At 35.3% G+C, this 17615-nt stretch overlaps 1 long non-coding RNA gene across 1 annotated transcript in view; it reads left to right on the top strand.

Moving 5' to 3' along the window:
• Positions 1 to 17615, top strand: part of LOC109024471 (uncharacterized) — a 50373-nt gene that overhangs the window by 23929 nt on the left and 8829 nt on the right. The window contains exons 3-4 of the long non-coding RNA XR_002003975.2: positions 14035 to 14115; positions 15345 to 15437. This is a non-coding gene — a long non-coding RNA (uncharacterized lncRNA). The remainder of the gene's footprint in view (positions 1 to 14034; positions 14116 to 15344; positions 15438 to 17615) is intronic.

A 17615-nucleotide genomic window follows, 5' to 3' on the forward strand; every position in this document is an offset into this window, starting at 1 on the left:
TGTCTGTTTTGTTTGACAGCCAGGGTGAATCATTTTTTAGCATCCTCCTTGTCTATAGGACAACATTATTTTCTGGGCTATTAATAAGATGAAATAAGTGTGAATTATGGCAAAAAATTTGCAGGGTGAGAATTTTATGTTTCTGAATTTCATATATGTAGAATTATGAAAGAAAAATTCAAAAAAATATAAAATCTAAAAGGAAAATAATGGATAGTTTTAATTGCAGTATCTTTTTAAAAAGGAAAAATATATGATGTATGGATTTGTTATATTTATAAATATTACATTTTTTGTTTTCAGCCTTAACTTATGCGAATTTATCAATCACTTTATCAAAGTTGATCTTCTTCATGTACTATAGCTATTATAACCAGATTTGTCCTTCTTCTTTCTCTCCTTGTTGGTGAAAGAATACTTATTATTAATTTTAGTTTTGAAAATGTTCTATTACACGAAGAAACAAGGAATACAAATTATTAACAAAGGTCTTCAATATAAAGATGAGTTTTGCAGAAGTTTATAAATATCCTATTTGAAATACATATTATAATATTGTTTTCTTTCTTGCTCTTACAAAATTTCCCATAAAACATCTTCAACAGAAAATACACCATGAATTTTGATATTTATTAAAATATTGTTACTTTTTTGTCTTTTATAAAAATTGTAGAAACAGCTGAATAATAACAAATATTGGCATTATTATTTCATCAATTTAGAATGAGTATCCATTTATTAAACAGAACAATCTAGGCAATAAACCATCCCACTTTTAAAAATCTTTGACGATATAAGATGAGCACCTTTTTCAGTTCTCTTGGTCTTCTTCTTAGCAACTTGATTCTACTTTTCTTTGGAAGGATCCCTTCCCTTAATGTTGTGGCTGCATAATGTCCCACTCCACAGTTTCCATGTACTAATTTTCAAAGATTGATTTCGGCTTAGTGGTCCACTGTATATTTTTTTCAAGACTAATTCTGGCTACTTGCAAATACATTTTGCTTCTGATTAACCTCATTTAAATCTTTACATTAGGGGAAAAAGATAACTCATAAAAGAAAAATTGCATACAGTTCTTGCACACAGAATTATATGCTTTTGGGGTTAAAGATACAAGATGAATTTAAGGAAGGTCAAACGATTATGAATTCTTACAAATTTCCTCTCAAGATGAACATGTGTAGGTGAATCTCTTTGCATTTGGGGTTGACTATATAACTAGGGATTCTTTGAATTAAATTTCCCATAGAATATAATGTTGATTAAATGATAAGTAATACAAACTTGCAAGTTGTAACTGACAGATGTATTATTAAAACAACATTAATCACAGCAATTGTTTATAACTTAGGTTAACAAATATATCTTCTGATATGTTTTAGCATTGTCAGCTAGTATGAAAATAAGAAACAGACATTTAGTCAGTTTTATTATTGTTTTAAATTTCTCCACATAAAATACACCCCCTTATTGCCTATACCCAGAGTAGACTACTAGTATTCTACTACCTCCTACTAATCTACTCTTGGCATACAATCGGATGAGGGTCCATAAGCCTTCCCTTGGTTTTACTGTGAGAAACTAGGAAAGACTGAATTAGGACAGCTAGTGGGTGTCTCATCAGCTCTTGTAAAACTTGCTGTTGCTGTCTTGAATCTCTCGTGCATTATTAAGTCCACTTCTTACACTGAACCTAGACTTTGAAAAACACAAATCTGTTCACAAATCTTCTGGTCACTTCCCTCTGCCTGGAGCAAAAAGTTTTGAACTCCTTAGCACAGTATCTCCCCTGACTTCTCAACTCCTTACACTAAATCTCCACTTACTCCCTCCCCTACCAAGCACAATCCTTCCGTCTGCCAGAACCCGCCAAGTTCATTCATATCGATGAGTCTTTGCATGGGCTGCTGGCTTTCATTTACTAAGAAACTTCCTAATTTTGTGGCAGGGCTAAGAAAATTATTTTTCAAATTTAAGACTCAGAAAAGACTCCTATTTGAGGAAATTCTTGACTCATATCACATAGAATACTTTTATCTGGGTCCACAAATTTAGAATCATTTCTTATTCTGCTTTAAATCTTTAGTATTAAGAATATGTATACCACATGTGCAAGAAATGCTTTTTGTTTCAAAAAATATGAAAAGGGATTCTGTTCAAGCAAAACACATTTAGATTTTTTGAGGGTATTCTTTTTTTTTTTTAATTATACTTGAAGTTTTAGGGTACATGTGCACAATGTGCAGGTTTGTTACATATGTATACATGTGCCATGTTGGTGTGCTGCACCTATTAACTGGTCATTTAACATTAGGTATATCTCCTAATGCTATCCCTCCCCTCTCCCCCCACCCCACAACAGGCCCCATGGAATACTATGCAGCCATAAAAAATGATGAGTTCACGTCCTTTGCAGGGACATGGATGAAGCTGGAAACCATCATTCTCAGCAAACTATCGCAAGGACAAAAAACCAAACACCGCATGTTCTCACTCATAGGTGGGATTTGAACAATGAGAACACATGGACACAGGAAGGGGAACATCAAACACATTTAGATTTGTATAAAACCTTCCAGAGATTATTTCAACATGAAAATCAGTAACATCAAAAATGACTTTAGAAATGTTTTAAATATATAAGACGCACCTACTATCTTGAAAAGCTTATTTGCTATATTCTGGCTGTGCTAAATAACAGTATTCCTTCCAACTTTCTGTATCTCCCTATATTTTTTATTCATTTTTATTGCCTGTTTCTTATCATTTTCTATGTATCTGTGTTTACAGGTATATAAATAATGAGTTCCTACAAAGGAGAAATATTCCTTTTCTTTTTGAGTAAAATAATAAAATATTTAGAGATGACATGATCTAACCTATGAGATTTGCTTTAAAATAATATGCTAGAGCATAAGTGGATGAGGGTATAAATGAAACAAGATTAATTATGTGTTGACATTTATCAAAGCTGTGTGAGAGATCCGTGGGGATCCATTACATAATTTTGCATATGATTAAAATTTTTCATAAAACAAAATTTTTTAAAAAATATAAAATGGGTGTATATGTGTGGATGTATGCATGCATACATCACAAATTATGGGAAATTTACATAATATAAAGGTAATACACACACACATACACATGCAAAGAGAGAGAAAAAAAGAGAAAAAGAAAGTGCACAAGTGCAGTTTTGTGCCTAGAATTATGCTCATGACTGCAAAATTCATCATGTCTAGTACAGTGTCAATGAACAAAATCTTAGAAATCTTCAAAAATGGAGATATATACATCCTCACTACTATTTTACTTTTGTCCTCAAAACCTGTATGTTTAACTAAATCCAGGTTTAGAAAAAGAGCTTAGTCCTAAGTAGGGTGGAATTGATATAATGTGAATGAGTATATAACTTAATCTACATTCAGTATAAAGTATTTTAACGACCCCTAATGTGCACAGTGTACTTTTGCTATGTGCTGAGTTCATGGTCGGTGTCACAAGATGATAGGCTGGAAACCCAAGGAGTTCACAGAATGGTGGCACTGAAGGCATTTGGAGTCCTCCTGTCGCTTTCTCCAGAAAATATTTTCAGCATTTGCTAGTCCAACCTTGTGTGTATCTCCATCATTGTAGTGTCCTCATTGTGTTAGAGTTGTATTATGAGGTTGGTACAAGAGTAGTTGTGGTTTTTGCCATTGAAAGTAATGGAAAAACCTCAAGTACTTTTGCACCAACCTAATGTAATTAAATAGTTCACCAGAACGTGAAGTCCTTGAAGATAGGGATAATAGATTACATCATTTCCACCTTTGTTGCCAAGAATCTAGTGCATAGTATATTTGCACCAAGATGATTGAATCTATCTATCTATCTATCTATATATATATATGCACACACACGTATGTATAGATACATACACATATACATATATATACATATATCTATATAAGTATATATATATGATGTACCTTAATTTTTTACCTTACACTTTAAAGATTAGAAAGAATATGTTCAATTGCCTACACCTTCTGAGATTTAAAAATTCAAAATTTTATCACCTATAAACTACAGTTACAAATTTTATTGTAACAGCAATTATTATACTTTCTTAAGTATAACATTTAATTGTTAATTACAGAATATAGAAATTACAGGAAAGAGCATAATAAGTTACTCAAAAGTCAAAAAGGATATATATTATACCAACTTGTGTATATATATAAGTTTATGCAACAGGGAGAAATATATGTATATATGTATATTTCTCCTTTATGCAACAGGGAGAAATATGTGTGTGTATATATATACACATATATATGTAAATATATTTCTCCCTGTTGCATAAACTGTTTGCTTTTTTCTAAAAGCTCCTAACACATGAGCTTTTAACCTGTAGATAAAATATGTTTCGTGTTTCATTTTGATATTGAGCTGATATTTAATGTTTACTTTCAATGTTTTGAGTGTAAACTCTTAAGTACAATATACTACTTCTTTATTTTCAGCAAATCAACTATTACAATTATTCTTTGAATTTAAAAAATCATGTTTTCTATGTATCTTGTAGTTTTAAATACTTTATAAATCATGGGCTTTCCTGATAATTTGTTAAAAACTCTTAATCTTTTTCTCATCAATTAAGAGAAATGAACATAGATACAATATTTAGTGTGCATTGTCATGATATTCACACACATATTGCAATTCATTAATTGAAAGTCTTTGGAAATGAAGGTAAGGAAAGAACTTAAGTACCTAAACCAAAACATCTTCAACTTAACTCTAGGTAAATAGTATTAACTAAATTATTTCTTTATTACCACTTTATTATTTCAAAGATACAGGTAACTGTATTAAATAGTATTCAACAATTCTTAATTTATTCTGAATGTACACCATAACAGATATCATTATGTAGTGTTTCCTATATTCTGATAGCTATTGAATTATTATTTTATTATACATTCTTGTAAGTATACGTGTAGACATGAAAATAAACATGCACGACCTATATGACATGCTATGTTCAGTGATGACAGCTGTCTTCCCATTTTTTTGATGTGTTAAATGCAAGAGGTTTATTTCTTTTTAAAAAGTTGTTGTGGGTACATAGTAGACATATATACTTATGGAGTTCATGAGATATTTTGATACAGGAATGGAATTCATAATAATCACGTTATGAAAGATGGGTTATCCATCTTGTCAATATCTATTCTTTGTGTTACACACAATTCAGTTATACTGTTTTAGTTATTTTGAAATGTACAATTAAATTTTTACTGACTATAGGCACCCTATTGTGCTATCAAACACTAGGCCGTATTCATTCATTTGGACTATTTTTTGTACCTGTTACTAAGCCTTTTTCCAACTCCCCACTACCTTTCTCAGCCTCTGGTAGCCATCCTTCTACTCTCTATCTGCATGTGTTCAGTTGTTTGGACTTTTAGATCCCATAAATACATAAGAACATATGACATTTGTCTTTTTGTGCCAGGCTTATATTACTTAACATAATGACCTACAATTCCTTCTATGGTGTTGGAAATGACAAGGCCTCATTCTTTTATATGACTGAATAGCACATCATGTCTATACATACCACAGTTTCTTTTTCTATTTTTTTTTGTTTGTTTGTTTGTTTTGCTGAGACAGAGTCTTGCTCTGTTCCGCTAGCTGGAGTGCAATGGCACAATCTTTGCTCACTGCAGACTCCGTCTCTGGGTTCAAGCAATTATCCCTGCCTCAACTCCTGAGTAGCTGGGATTACAGGTGCCCACCACCACGCCTGGCTAATTTTTGTATTTTTTAGTAGAGACAGGGTTTTGCCATGTTGGCCAGGCTGGTCTTGAACTCCTGTCCTCAGGTGATCCACCTTCATTGGCCTCCCAAATGCTGGGATTATAGGTGTGAGCCACTGTGCCCGGCCATGTACCACAGTTTTTTTTTTTTTTCCATTCATCTGTTGATGGACACTGAGGCAGCTTCCGAGATTTGGCTTTTGTAAACAAAGCTGCAACAAGCATGGGGTTGGACATATCTCTTGCATATGTTGGTCTCCTTTCTTTTGGGTATTGTATTCAATTGGGTACTGACTTACAGTCCCATGTGGCTGGGGAGGCCTCACAATCATGGTGGAAGGCAAGGAGGAGCAAGTCACGTCTTACATGAACGGTGGCAGGCAAAGAGAGAGAGCTTGTTCAGAGGAACTCCTTTGTATAAAACCATCAGATCTTGTGAGACTTATTCACAATGCTGAGACCCACACAAGAAAGACTCACCCCTGTGATTCAATTACCTCCGACTGAGTCCCACCCATGACATGTGGGAATTGTGGGAGTTACAATTCATCAAGAGATTTGGGTGGGGACATAGCCAAACCTATCATTCTGCTCCTCATCTCTCTCAAATCTCATGTCACCAGATTTCAAAACCAATCATGCCTTCCCAACAGTCTGGCAAAGTCTTCACTCACTTCAACATTAACCCAAAAGTCCACAGTCCAAAGTCTTATCTGAGACAAGGCATGTCCCTTCCACATATGAGCCTGTGAAATCAAAAGCAAGCTAGTTACTTCCTAGATACAATTGGGGTACAGGTATTGGGTAAATACAGCCATTCCAAATGCGAGAAATTGGCCAAAACAAAAGGGCTACAGGGTCCATGCAACTCCAAAATCCAGCTGGGTAGTCAAATCTTAAAGGTCCAAAATAATCTCCTTTGACTCCATGTCTCACATCAAGGTCATGCTGATGCAAGGGGTGGGTTCCTATAGTATTGGGAAGCACTGACTCTGTGACTTTTCAGGGTACAGCTTCCCACCTGGGTGTTTTCATGGGCTGGTATTAAGTGTCTGTGGCTTTTCCAGGCACACAGTGCAAGCTGTCAGTGGATCTATCATTCTGGGGTCTGGAGGACAGTGGCCTTCTCTCACAGCTCCACTAGGCAGTGCCCCAGTGGGGACTCTATGTGGGAGCTTCAACCCTGCATTTCCCTTCCACACTGCCCTAGAAGAGGTTCTCCATGAAGGACTAACCCCTGCAGCAAACTTCTTCCTGGGCATCCAGGCATTTCCGTATATCCTCTGAAATCTAAGTGGGGGTTCCCAAACCTCAATTCTTGACTTCTGTACACCTGCAGGTTCAACACCATGTGGAAGCTGCCAAGACTTGAGGCTTGCACCCTCTGAAGCCACAGCCTGAGCTTTACTTTGGCCCCTTTTAGTCACAACTGGAGTGGCTGGGACTCATGCCACCAAGTTCCTAGGCTGCACACAGCACTGGGACACTGGGCCAGCCCAGAAAACCATATTTTTGTCCTAGGCCTCTGGACCTGTGATGAGACGGGCTGCAGTAAAGACCTCTCTGACATGCCCTGGAGACATTTTCCCCATTGTCTTGGGGATTGTCATTGCAGCCAGCTTAAATTTCTCCTTAGAAAATGGGATTTTCTTTTCTATCGCATTGTCCAGCTGCAAATTTTCTGAACTGTTACGCTCTGCTTCCCTTATAAAACTGAATGCTTTAACAGCACTGAAGTCACCTCTTGAAAGCTTTGTTGCTTAGAAATTTCTTCTGCCAGATATCCTAAATCATTCTCTCAAGTTCAAAGTTCCACAAATCTCTGGGGCAGGGGCAAAATGCTGCCAGACTCTTTGCTAAAACATAACAAGAGTCACCTTTGATACAGTTCCTAACAAGTTTCTCATCTCTATCTGAGACCACCACAGATTTAATCTTATTGTTCATATCATGATCAACATTTTTGTCAAAGCCATTCAACAAGTCTCTAGGAAGTTCCAAACTTTCCCACATTTTCCGGTCTTCTTCTGTGTCCTCCAAACTGTTCCAATCTCTGCCTGTTACCCAGTTCCAAAGTCACTTACACATTTTGGGTGCCCCACTCTACCGGTATCAATTTACTGTATTAGTCAGTTTTCATGCTGCTGATAAATACATACCAGAGACTGGGAAGAAAAAAGGTTTAATGGACTTACAGTTCCACGTGGCTGGGGAGACCTCACAATCAGGTGGAAGGCAAGGAGGAGCAAGTCACGTCTTACATGGATGGCGGCAGGCAAAGAGAGAGAACTTGTGCAGGGGAACTCCTCTTTGCAAAACCATCAGATCTCATGAGACTTATTCACTATCACAAGAACAGCATGAGAAAGACCTTCCCCCATGATTCAATTACCTCCATCTGGGTCCCTCCCAGACATGTGGAAATTGTGGGAGTTACAATTCAAGATGAGATTTGGGTGGGGACATAGCCAAACTATATCAGGTATATAATCAGGAGGGGATTGCTGGATCATATGGTAGTGGAACCTCCAAACATTTCTCCATAGTGATTGCACTAACTTGCATTCCTACCAACAATGTACAAGAGGGTTCTCTTTTATCCACATCCTTGCCAGTATTAGTTATTGCCTTTTTGATAAAAGCCATTTCAACTGAGATGATATCTCGTTGTATTTTTTTATTTGAATTTCTCTGATGATCAATGATGTTAAGCACTTTTTCATATGTCCATTTACCAATTGGAAGTCTTCTCTTGAGAAATGTCCATGCAAATCTTTTGTCCATCTTTTGAGCAGATTATTAGACTTTTTCCTACAGAGTTGTTTGAATTCCTTATATATTCTGGTTATTAATACCTTGTCAGATGGTAGTTTGCAAATATTTTCTCTCTTCTGCGGGTTGTCTCATCACGTCGTGGATTGTTTCTCTGCTGTGCAGAAACTTTTTAACTTGATATGAGCCCATTTGTCCATATGTGCTTTGGTTGCCTGTGCTTGTGGGGTGTTACTCAAGAAATATTCGTGCAGACCAATATACTTGATAATTTTTCCAATGTTTTCTTGTCATAGTTTCATAGTTTGAGGGCTTAGATTCAATTCTCTAATACATTTTTATTTAATTTTTATAGATGGTGAGATATAGAGGTCTAGTTTCACTCTTCTGCATATGAATTTCCCAGTTTTCCTCTTTTATTGAAGAGACTATCTTTTCCCCAGTGTACGTTCTTGGCACCTTCATTGAAAATGAGTTCACTGTATGCGGGTCAATTTGTTTCTGGGTTCTCTATTCTGTTCCTTCTGTGTGTGTGTGTGTGTGTGTGTGTGTGTGTGTGTGTGTGTGTTTTATGCCAGTATCATCCTGTTTTGTTACTGTAACTCTGTAATATAATTTGAAGTGAGGTTATATGATTTGTGCAGTTTTGTTCTTTTTGCTTAGGATAGTTTTGGCTATTGTGGATCTTTTGTGGTTTCATAACAATTTTAGGTTTTTTTTTCTATTTTTGTGAAGAATGTCATTGATAATTTTATAGGGATTGCATTGAATCCGTAGATTGTTTTTGGTGGTATAGACATTTTAATAATATTGATTATTTCAATCCCTGAACATAAAATACCTTTCCATTTTTTGGTGTCCTCCTCAATTTCTTTCATCAGTGTTTTATACTTTTCATTACAGAGATCGTTCATTTCTTTGTTGAAATTAATTCCTAGATATTTATTTTATGTGTGGCTATTGTAAATGGGATTATATTTTATTTCGTTTTTACATTGTTCACTGTTGGTATATAGAAATGCTTCTGATTTTTGTATGTTGATTTTGTATCTTGCAACTTTACTGAACCTGTTTATAAGTTTTAATAGCTTTTTAGTGGACTCTTTGGTTTGCCCAAACATAAGATCATATTAATTGCAAACAAGGATAATTTGAATTATTTCATTTTAATTTGGATGCTCTTTATTTCTTTCTCATGTCTGATTTCTCTAGCTAGGACTTCCAGTACTATGTTGAATAACAGTGGTGAAAATGGGCATTCTTGTCAGATTTTAGAGGAAAGGCTTTTATGTTTTGCCTCATTCAGTATGATACTATTCTGTATGATAGCTGTGGGTCTCATATATATGGCTTTAATTATGATGAGGTATGTTCCTTCTATACTCAGTTTTTTGAGGGTTTTGATAATGAAGAGATGTTGAATTTTATCAATGCTTTTTCAACATCAGCGGAAATGATCATGTGGGGTTTTTTCCTTCATTCTGTTGATATGATGTATCACATTGATTGATTTGTGGATTTTGAACCATCCTTGCATGCTAGTGATAAATTCCACTTGGTCGTGATGAATCATTTTTTAATTTATTGTTGAACTTGGTTTGCTTATATTTTGTTAAGGAATTTTGGATCTCTATTTATCAGGGATATTTTTGTCTGTAGTTTCCTTTCTTTCTTTTTTTTAAGTATGCCTTTGTCTGGTTTTGGTATCAGGATAATATTTGCCTTAAACTGAGTTTGGAGGTATTCCCTTCTCCTATATTTTTTGTAATTGATTGCATAGGCTCTGTATTAGTTCTTCTTTAAAAGTTTGGTAGAATTCAGCAGTAAAACCACTGGGTCCTGGGCTCTTTTTTTTTTTTTTTTTTTTTTTTTTGAGATGGAGTCTCACTCTGTCATCCAAACTGGAGTACAGTGGCACTGTCTCAGCTCATGCAGTCTCTGCCTCCCAGGTTGAAACAATTCTCCTGCCTCAGCCTCCTGAGTAGCTGGGATTACAGGGATGCACCCCCAGTGCCTGGCTAATGTTTTTGTATTTTTAGTAGACATGGAGTTTCACTATGTTGGTCAGGCTGGTCTTGAACTTCTAACCTCAGGTGATCCACCTGCGTTGGCCTCCCAATGTACTGAGGTCACAGGCATGAGCCACCGCAACCAGCCCCGGGCTTTTCTTTACTGGGAGATTTTTATTATGACTTTGATCTCATTACTTGTTATTGGTCCTTTCAGGTTTTGAATTTCTTTCTGGTTCAATCTTGATAGGTTATACATGTCTAAGACTGTGTCCATTTCTTCTAGATTTTTCAATTTACTGGTATATAGTTGCTCATAGTTGCTATTAATGATACTTTCAATGTCTGTGGTATCAGGCATAATGTCTCCTTTTTTATCTTTGATTTTTTTTTTATTTGGATAATCTCTTTTCCTTAGCCTGGTTAAAAATTTGTCTATTTTGTTTAACTTCTCAAAAACCACCTTTTTGTTTCATTGATCTTTTGTCTTGTTTTCGTCATTTCAAATTCATTTATTTCTGCTTTGAAATTTATTATTTCTTTTCTTCTACTAATGTTGGGTTTGGTTTGCTCTTGCTTATCTAGTTCTTTTACATGCATCATTAAGTTGTTTATTTGAAGTTTTTCTTCTTTTTTGATGTAGGCACTTATAGCTATAAACTTCTTTCTTATTACTTCATTTGCTGTATCCCATAGGATTTGGTAGGTTGTGTTTCCATTATCATTTATTTCAAGAAATTTTTCAATTTTCTTCTTAATTTATTTACTGACTCCCTGGTCATTCAGCAGCATACTGTCTAATTTCCATGTATTTTTATAGTTTCCAAAATTCCTCTTGTAATTGATTTCTGCTTTTATTCCATTGTGGTTATAGAAGATGCTTGATATTTTTTCAATCTTTTTGAATGTTTTAAGGCTTGTTTTTTTGAACTAACATATGGTCTATCCTTGAGAATGATCCATGTAAATGTTTATTAGATTCATTTGGTCTATAACGCAGATTAAGTCCAATGTTTCTTTGCTGGTTTTTTGTCTGGAAGATCTGTCCATTGCTGAAAGTGGGGTGTTGAAGTATCTAGCTATTATTGTATTGGGGCCTATCTCTCTCTTTAACTCTAATAATATATTTTTTAATATATGTGGGTGCTCCAGTGTTTGGTGCATATATACTTAAAATTGTTATATCCTCTTGATAAATTGAACACTTTATTATTACATAATATCCTTCTTTGCTCCTTCTTAGAGTTTTTGTCTTGAAATCTATTCTTTTTCTGATAAGAGTAGCTACTCTTGCTCTTTTTTGGTTTCCATTGGCATGGAATATCTTTCTCCATCCCTTTATTTTCAGTATATGTGTGTTTTCCTCTTTCTCCGCTCTAAGCCACCTGGAGCTGGGGGTGAATTGACACAAGAACCCTGTGGCCACCACCCCTAAGTGTGTACTGGGTCACACCTGAAGTCTGTACAGCGCTGGATCTTACCCAAGTTCTGCTGTAACCACTCCCTGGTACCACCTATGTTCACTCAAAGTGCTGGGTCTCTAGAATAAGCGTTGTAGCCATCCAGACCTATGTCCTTTCCTTCAGAGCAGTGATTTATTTCCCCTGGCCCCTGGGAAGGTCCAGAGGTTCAGTTAGGGAGCCAGACACTAGAGTCAAAAACCTTAGAAGTCGTCCTTGGGTTCTATTGTGCTGCGGCTGAATTGGCACTCAAACCACAAGACATAGTCCTTCCCACTCTTCCCTCCTCTTTCCACAGGCAGAGGAGTCTCAGTAGGTCACATGCCACCCCAATCCACTATCTCTAGGCCCAGCTGAGCCCTAGGACATGACTGGCCTGGGTGTGGCAATTCTTGTGGCCTAGACTCCCTTTCAGGTTTATTTGGAGCCACAGACCACTTTAGCCTGCGGTAGAGAGCCTTACGACAACTCAAATTCTGACCTCCGGCATCAGTCATTCTCTTCTGGCTAGGGCTGGTTTAAATGCACCCTCAGTGGACAGGCATCAGCTGAGTTTAATCTAGTTTGCTTTCTTCTATAAAGAAGGGCAGCATGGAGTTCAATGGCTCAAAATTGCTGGGTCTCCCTCTCAGGGCACAAAATCTCTCTCTAAAGAAAGCTGCTGCTGCTGGTGGGTGGGGAAAGGGTGGTGTCAGTGATTCAAGTCTGCTTTTTCTACTTCTTCAGTGCCTCTTTCAGTGATACAAAGTAAAAGCCAAGGATTATGAATGGTCACCTGATTTTTTGGTTCTTATGAAGGTGCTTTTTTGTCTGTAAATAGTTGTTAAATTAGTGTCCTTGCAGGGGATGATAGGTGGAGCCTTCTATTCTGCCATCTTGCTTCATTCTCAACCTATCCTCCCATTTAAAATTATTATGGTCTTCATTTTTGGAAACAGATGTGACAGGAATCAACAGATGTTAACGGGAAACAAGGAATTTTCCTGATGAGACAATATGGTCTTAGAACTGTTTTAGAAACCAAGTAAAGTGCAAAGTTTCGCTAGGGCCCTCAAATAAAAATGATGTAAACCAACAGATGACAGCTTAATGAGTTTAGGCAGGAGGATGGGGCTATATAGTATCAAGATAGATGATGTTGAATCTCATGGATAGATTCGGTTACTGACTCTACAGATCAATAATGGCAATCATGATGATGATTTACTGTTAGGGAAACATATTTTGGTGGTATCTCGGGCTTGTCTGACAATGCATATTCAAAAGATAGATTGAATGCCCTGGAATGTTAACCTTGTCACTGATGATTTTAGCATTTTCTTGAGATGCACTAAAAAAGACTGTTTTTTTTCCTTTTAAAATTATTTGGGCTGAATAATCATATTTAGTTATTTCAATTCTAGCTGAAGAATTTGGTATGTTTCAAAATACTACACTAAAGTTAAATTGCATTTTGTTCAAAAGGTCTCATATTAATTTTTATTATTTTAAATGAAAACTCACAGTAGCTTGGAAAATAAAGTGGTTTCACCTCTATTTAGTATACTACAAACAGTAAAAGTGATATTGAAGGATATTCATATAGTAAAATCACAAAATGATATATTGCATTATATTCAGGGAAAGCATCAGGATTGTGCGAAGTTGGACACCCTTGCATCTTTTAGGAAACAGCCATTGACATCTTTACTGTAAGAAATAATACACTTTTTTTTGGAGATGGATAAAAAAGTAATTAATCAAAATTCAATTTCAAGGCATTTGAAAGTTTCTCTGCCTTTCTCCAACATAACAAACAAAAGGATTTTCATAACTTTACTCCCGCAAGTTGTCAATTTTTTAACTATTTTTGTATATTGCTACATTTTGCATATTACTGTTATATAAAATAATATTGTGAATAATTTAAACAATTTGAATACCAAAGTTCTTTCTATTTGTCATTAAAATTAATTTTTCCTGTGTGTATTGTTCTACTCACAGAGTGATACAGAGATGTGACCTAACAGGTCTACCTACCAGGGAGGAGGCGTGGTTTTTACTGGAATATTCTGGCAGGCAAAAGTGAGTAGCTTAGTTTGAGGCCTGGAACTTCTCTATACCAGGAAGTCATTTCATTTATCTGTGCCATTGTTTTCTTATCAGCAAAATATGAACTGGGCTATCTACTTAACAGTTTTTCCATGACAAGCAAGTGAGCTGAGCCAATATGAGTAAGGGAAACAAATGCAAATCTCCAATGCCATTTCAGTGATGGATATTAACTTTCAAATGAAATACAAAAATTTACAGCATTTCCTCAATTCAATTTGATATCATTGAAACAGTCTTTATTTTTCATAATGAAATACTCAATGATTTATTATAATATAATCCTTAATTGTGTTTCATGTCTTTGAAATGACAACAATTTTACTCTTTCATGACAAAAATGTTTATTACTTTATATATTAGCAATATCTAAAACCTCCCCATAATTTTCATTTCATCCAACCCACTCTACCACCAGATCAATGTAAGGACCCAGGTTTAGAATGAATGTATCTCCTCTTATTCCCTTATTTATGCCATTCCATGACCCACCAAACATACATTTCATTGATTCTACATACCACTTTCTTTTTCAACTCCTCTTCAACATTTTGATGGTTTTTCTCTCTTCCTTACTAGATTTAATGGTATAGTTAGTCACGACAGTCATTCTCTTGCTTACATTCTCAAATCTCCTTTGTCTCTTGGTTTCAAACATTCATTTTGAAACACTTGATTAATTTCACCCCCTGACTATTTCATGCCTGTATTGCATGTAGCTGAATGCGACTGAAGAGTAGTGTGCCAGCAGGTAATTCTAATACCCCTTTTCTAATCTTTTATTCTCTTTTTAAATATTCCCAAAACACCTATTGCCTTTAACATATTACATCATTTACCTACTGCATCTACTATTTACTAGGATGCATGTCCTTACAAGGCTAGGATCTTTGATGTTTTTTCCACTGATATATCTCAAGTGCCTGATATATTAAACATTCAAATATGTTTGTTGGATATATGTTGTTCAATATTTATGTCCTTATCTTCAGATTGTCTATATGATTTAGAGTTTCCAGAAAACTGGTTAACTTTGCATCCACTGACAATGGAAAGACCACATTTCTCCTCCTGTGCAAAGGGTTATATGTGTTACAGATAACATGTTGATTCATTTTTCTATCTCATTCCCATTCTCTATTCTAGGTGAGTATAATGCTAGTAAAAACTCTAACAAAGTAATTATAATGTGTTCCGGACAGGATCTCTCCTTTTGGCTTTCTCCCTGCTTCTGAAACACATCCCTTTCCAGGCATGCATGCTTTCTGAGGCAGACAAAAGAAGAGTTGTTCAAGGTATGTCAAGATGAAATGTCAGTTTACTGAATTGCAGTTTCTACCTTTTTTCCTATAAAACACTTCTCAATTAAATGCTTAGCTTTCAGTGTCAATAAATCTGATATTATAATTGCTACAATCCTAATACATTTCTAAGTGCCTCTATATCATATTTTTTCTTTTCTTTTCTTTTTTTGTTCTTTTGAGACAGAGTATCACTCTGTCACCCAGGCTGGAGTGCAGTGGCGTGGTCTCGGCTCACTGCAACCTCCATCTCCTGGGTACAAGTGATTCTCCCACCTCAGCCTCCTCAGTAGCTGGGACAACAGGCATGCATCACCTTGCCAAACTATTTTTTTTGTATTTTTAGTAGAAACTGAGTTGCGCTATGTTGGCCAGCATGGTCTCGAATTCCTGGCCTCAAGTGATTTGCCCAAGTCAGCCTCCCAAAGTGCTGGGATTAGAGGCAGGAGCCACTGCACGTGGCTAAACGCCACTATATCATTTTCTTACTTTAAAAAATTGATTTGGGGGACACATAAAATCCTTGGTTATTCACATAGTGAGGGGACAATTTTGCTTCTATTTCTTACTTTACAGATAAGGAAACTGAGGCCGTGAAAAATTAGGAAATTTGTACAAGGTCACAAATATAAAGCACTTTTTACTTTGAAATGGTTCTTGAGACTTTTCTTTTTAGAAGCTTAATATAAACATTTCACACACGCAGGAAATTATACCTTCATATCTCTTTGGGGAAAGAAAAAATTACAATAGAAAATATTTCTCATTAAGATAGCCTTGATTCTATTTGACACTTTAACTGTACTATCTTTATCGTGTATAATAGATGGATTATGTAATTACATTACTCTATAGATTCTATTAGAATAGGCAGACATTTGAATTTGGGAAACCAATCAGGCTTAATTAGAAGAACTTAATTGAAATAGCCTGAGGAAATGAAAAATAGAATTTCTTTTACGTTAAGTCACAGATTACAAAATTATTATCTACATTGTTAAGGCTTTTTTTAAAAAAATTATTTTATTCAGATTATAATATACACTACTACATTTTAAGCCCTATAGCCTGTCATAGTTTTCTTCCTTGTTACCTGATGTGGTAATTCTCCTTCTTTAATGCAGTTAATAAAAAGGTCGAGATTCCCTAGTTCCTTCCTATGCTCTTCTTTATTATGATACCCCATCACCTGAGACTGGAAGCTAAATGAACTTCACCTTTCAGATTTTTCTTCACCTGAGAATGTACATCATATGGTAATGGGCCAGCCCACTGTGTCTGTTGGATCTGTGACCGCAGCTGTGATTATTCATCTTAATTTGCTTGTAAAAGATGCTGATTATTTCATAAGGCATTCACTTATAAAATGGAAACCAAAGCAAGCAGAAGCAGGGTTTTGTTGACACGTTTTAAAGTACAGAAATAATTCCAATTGAAATGTTAATTAAAATAATATATCATGTCTTTTAAAAACTCAGATGTTCCAGGTTTATTTGAGATGGTCTTCAGTCCTTGGAAAAATATGTATAGCTCCATCAAATTTGGTTTCTTATTATATCAAAGAAAGGAACATAGTCAATGAAACTTAAGCTCAGATACGTGTGTGACATACGTACAATGTCAGATCTAGAAAAGTCCATATTTAAAAAATATATATAGCTACTTTGGAATAAATAAAGAAAAAGCTCTATGCTTTAATAGATAACATCTAGTGAGCACTGACTATATCTTATATTAATAACTCATTTTCTTATCAAACCATCTATGTTAGGAAATTGAGACTTTAACTTTTTGAAAATATTATGATATGGCTAAAGTCTGTAACCAGAAAGTCTGAATCCAGAACCCATTGCTTAATTGCTTGTGTTACTTGCCTTTCGACTAGAAGCTTATTGATTCTGATATTGCAAAACTCGATATTCATTTTCAGATTGCAAAGATGTCTATTTTTCTCAAAGTCTTTTATCTGAGTTTCACATGTTTAAGACGGTTCCAGAAATAAAATGATGTTTTGTTTCAGAGTGTTTTTAAATGTATATATTTATTCCTAACTGACATTAACAAATAATTGTATTGGTAATGTCTTGTGATTAGTGGCACTGTTGAACAATGTTTGGACTATTTTTTTACCAGGGATGCATAAAATACTTAGAATTTAATTAATTGAAATGA

This window comes from Gorilla gorilla, chromosome 22 (genome assembly GCF_029281585.2).
Source record: "Gorilla gorilla gorilla isolate KB3781 chromosome 22, NHGRI_mGorGor1-v2.1_pri, whole genome shotgun sequence".
NCBI lineage: Eukaryota > Metazoa > Chordata > Mammalia > Primates > Hominidae > Gorilla > Gorilla gorilla.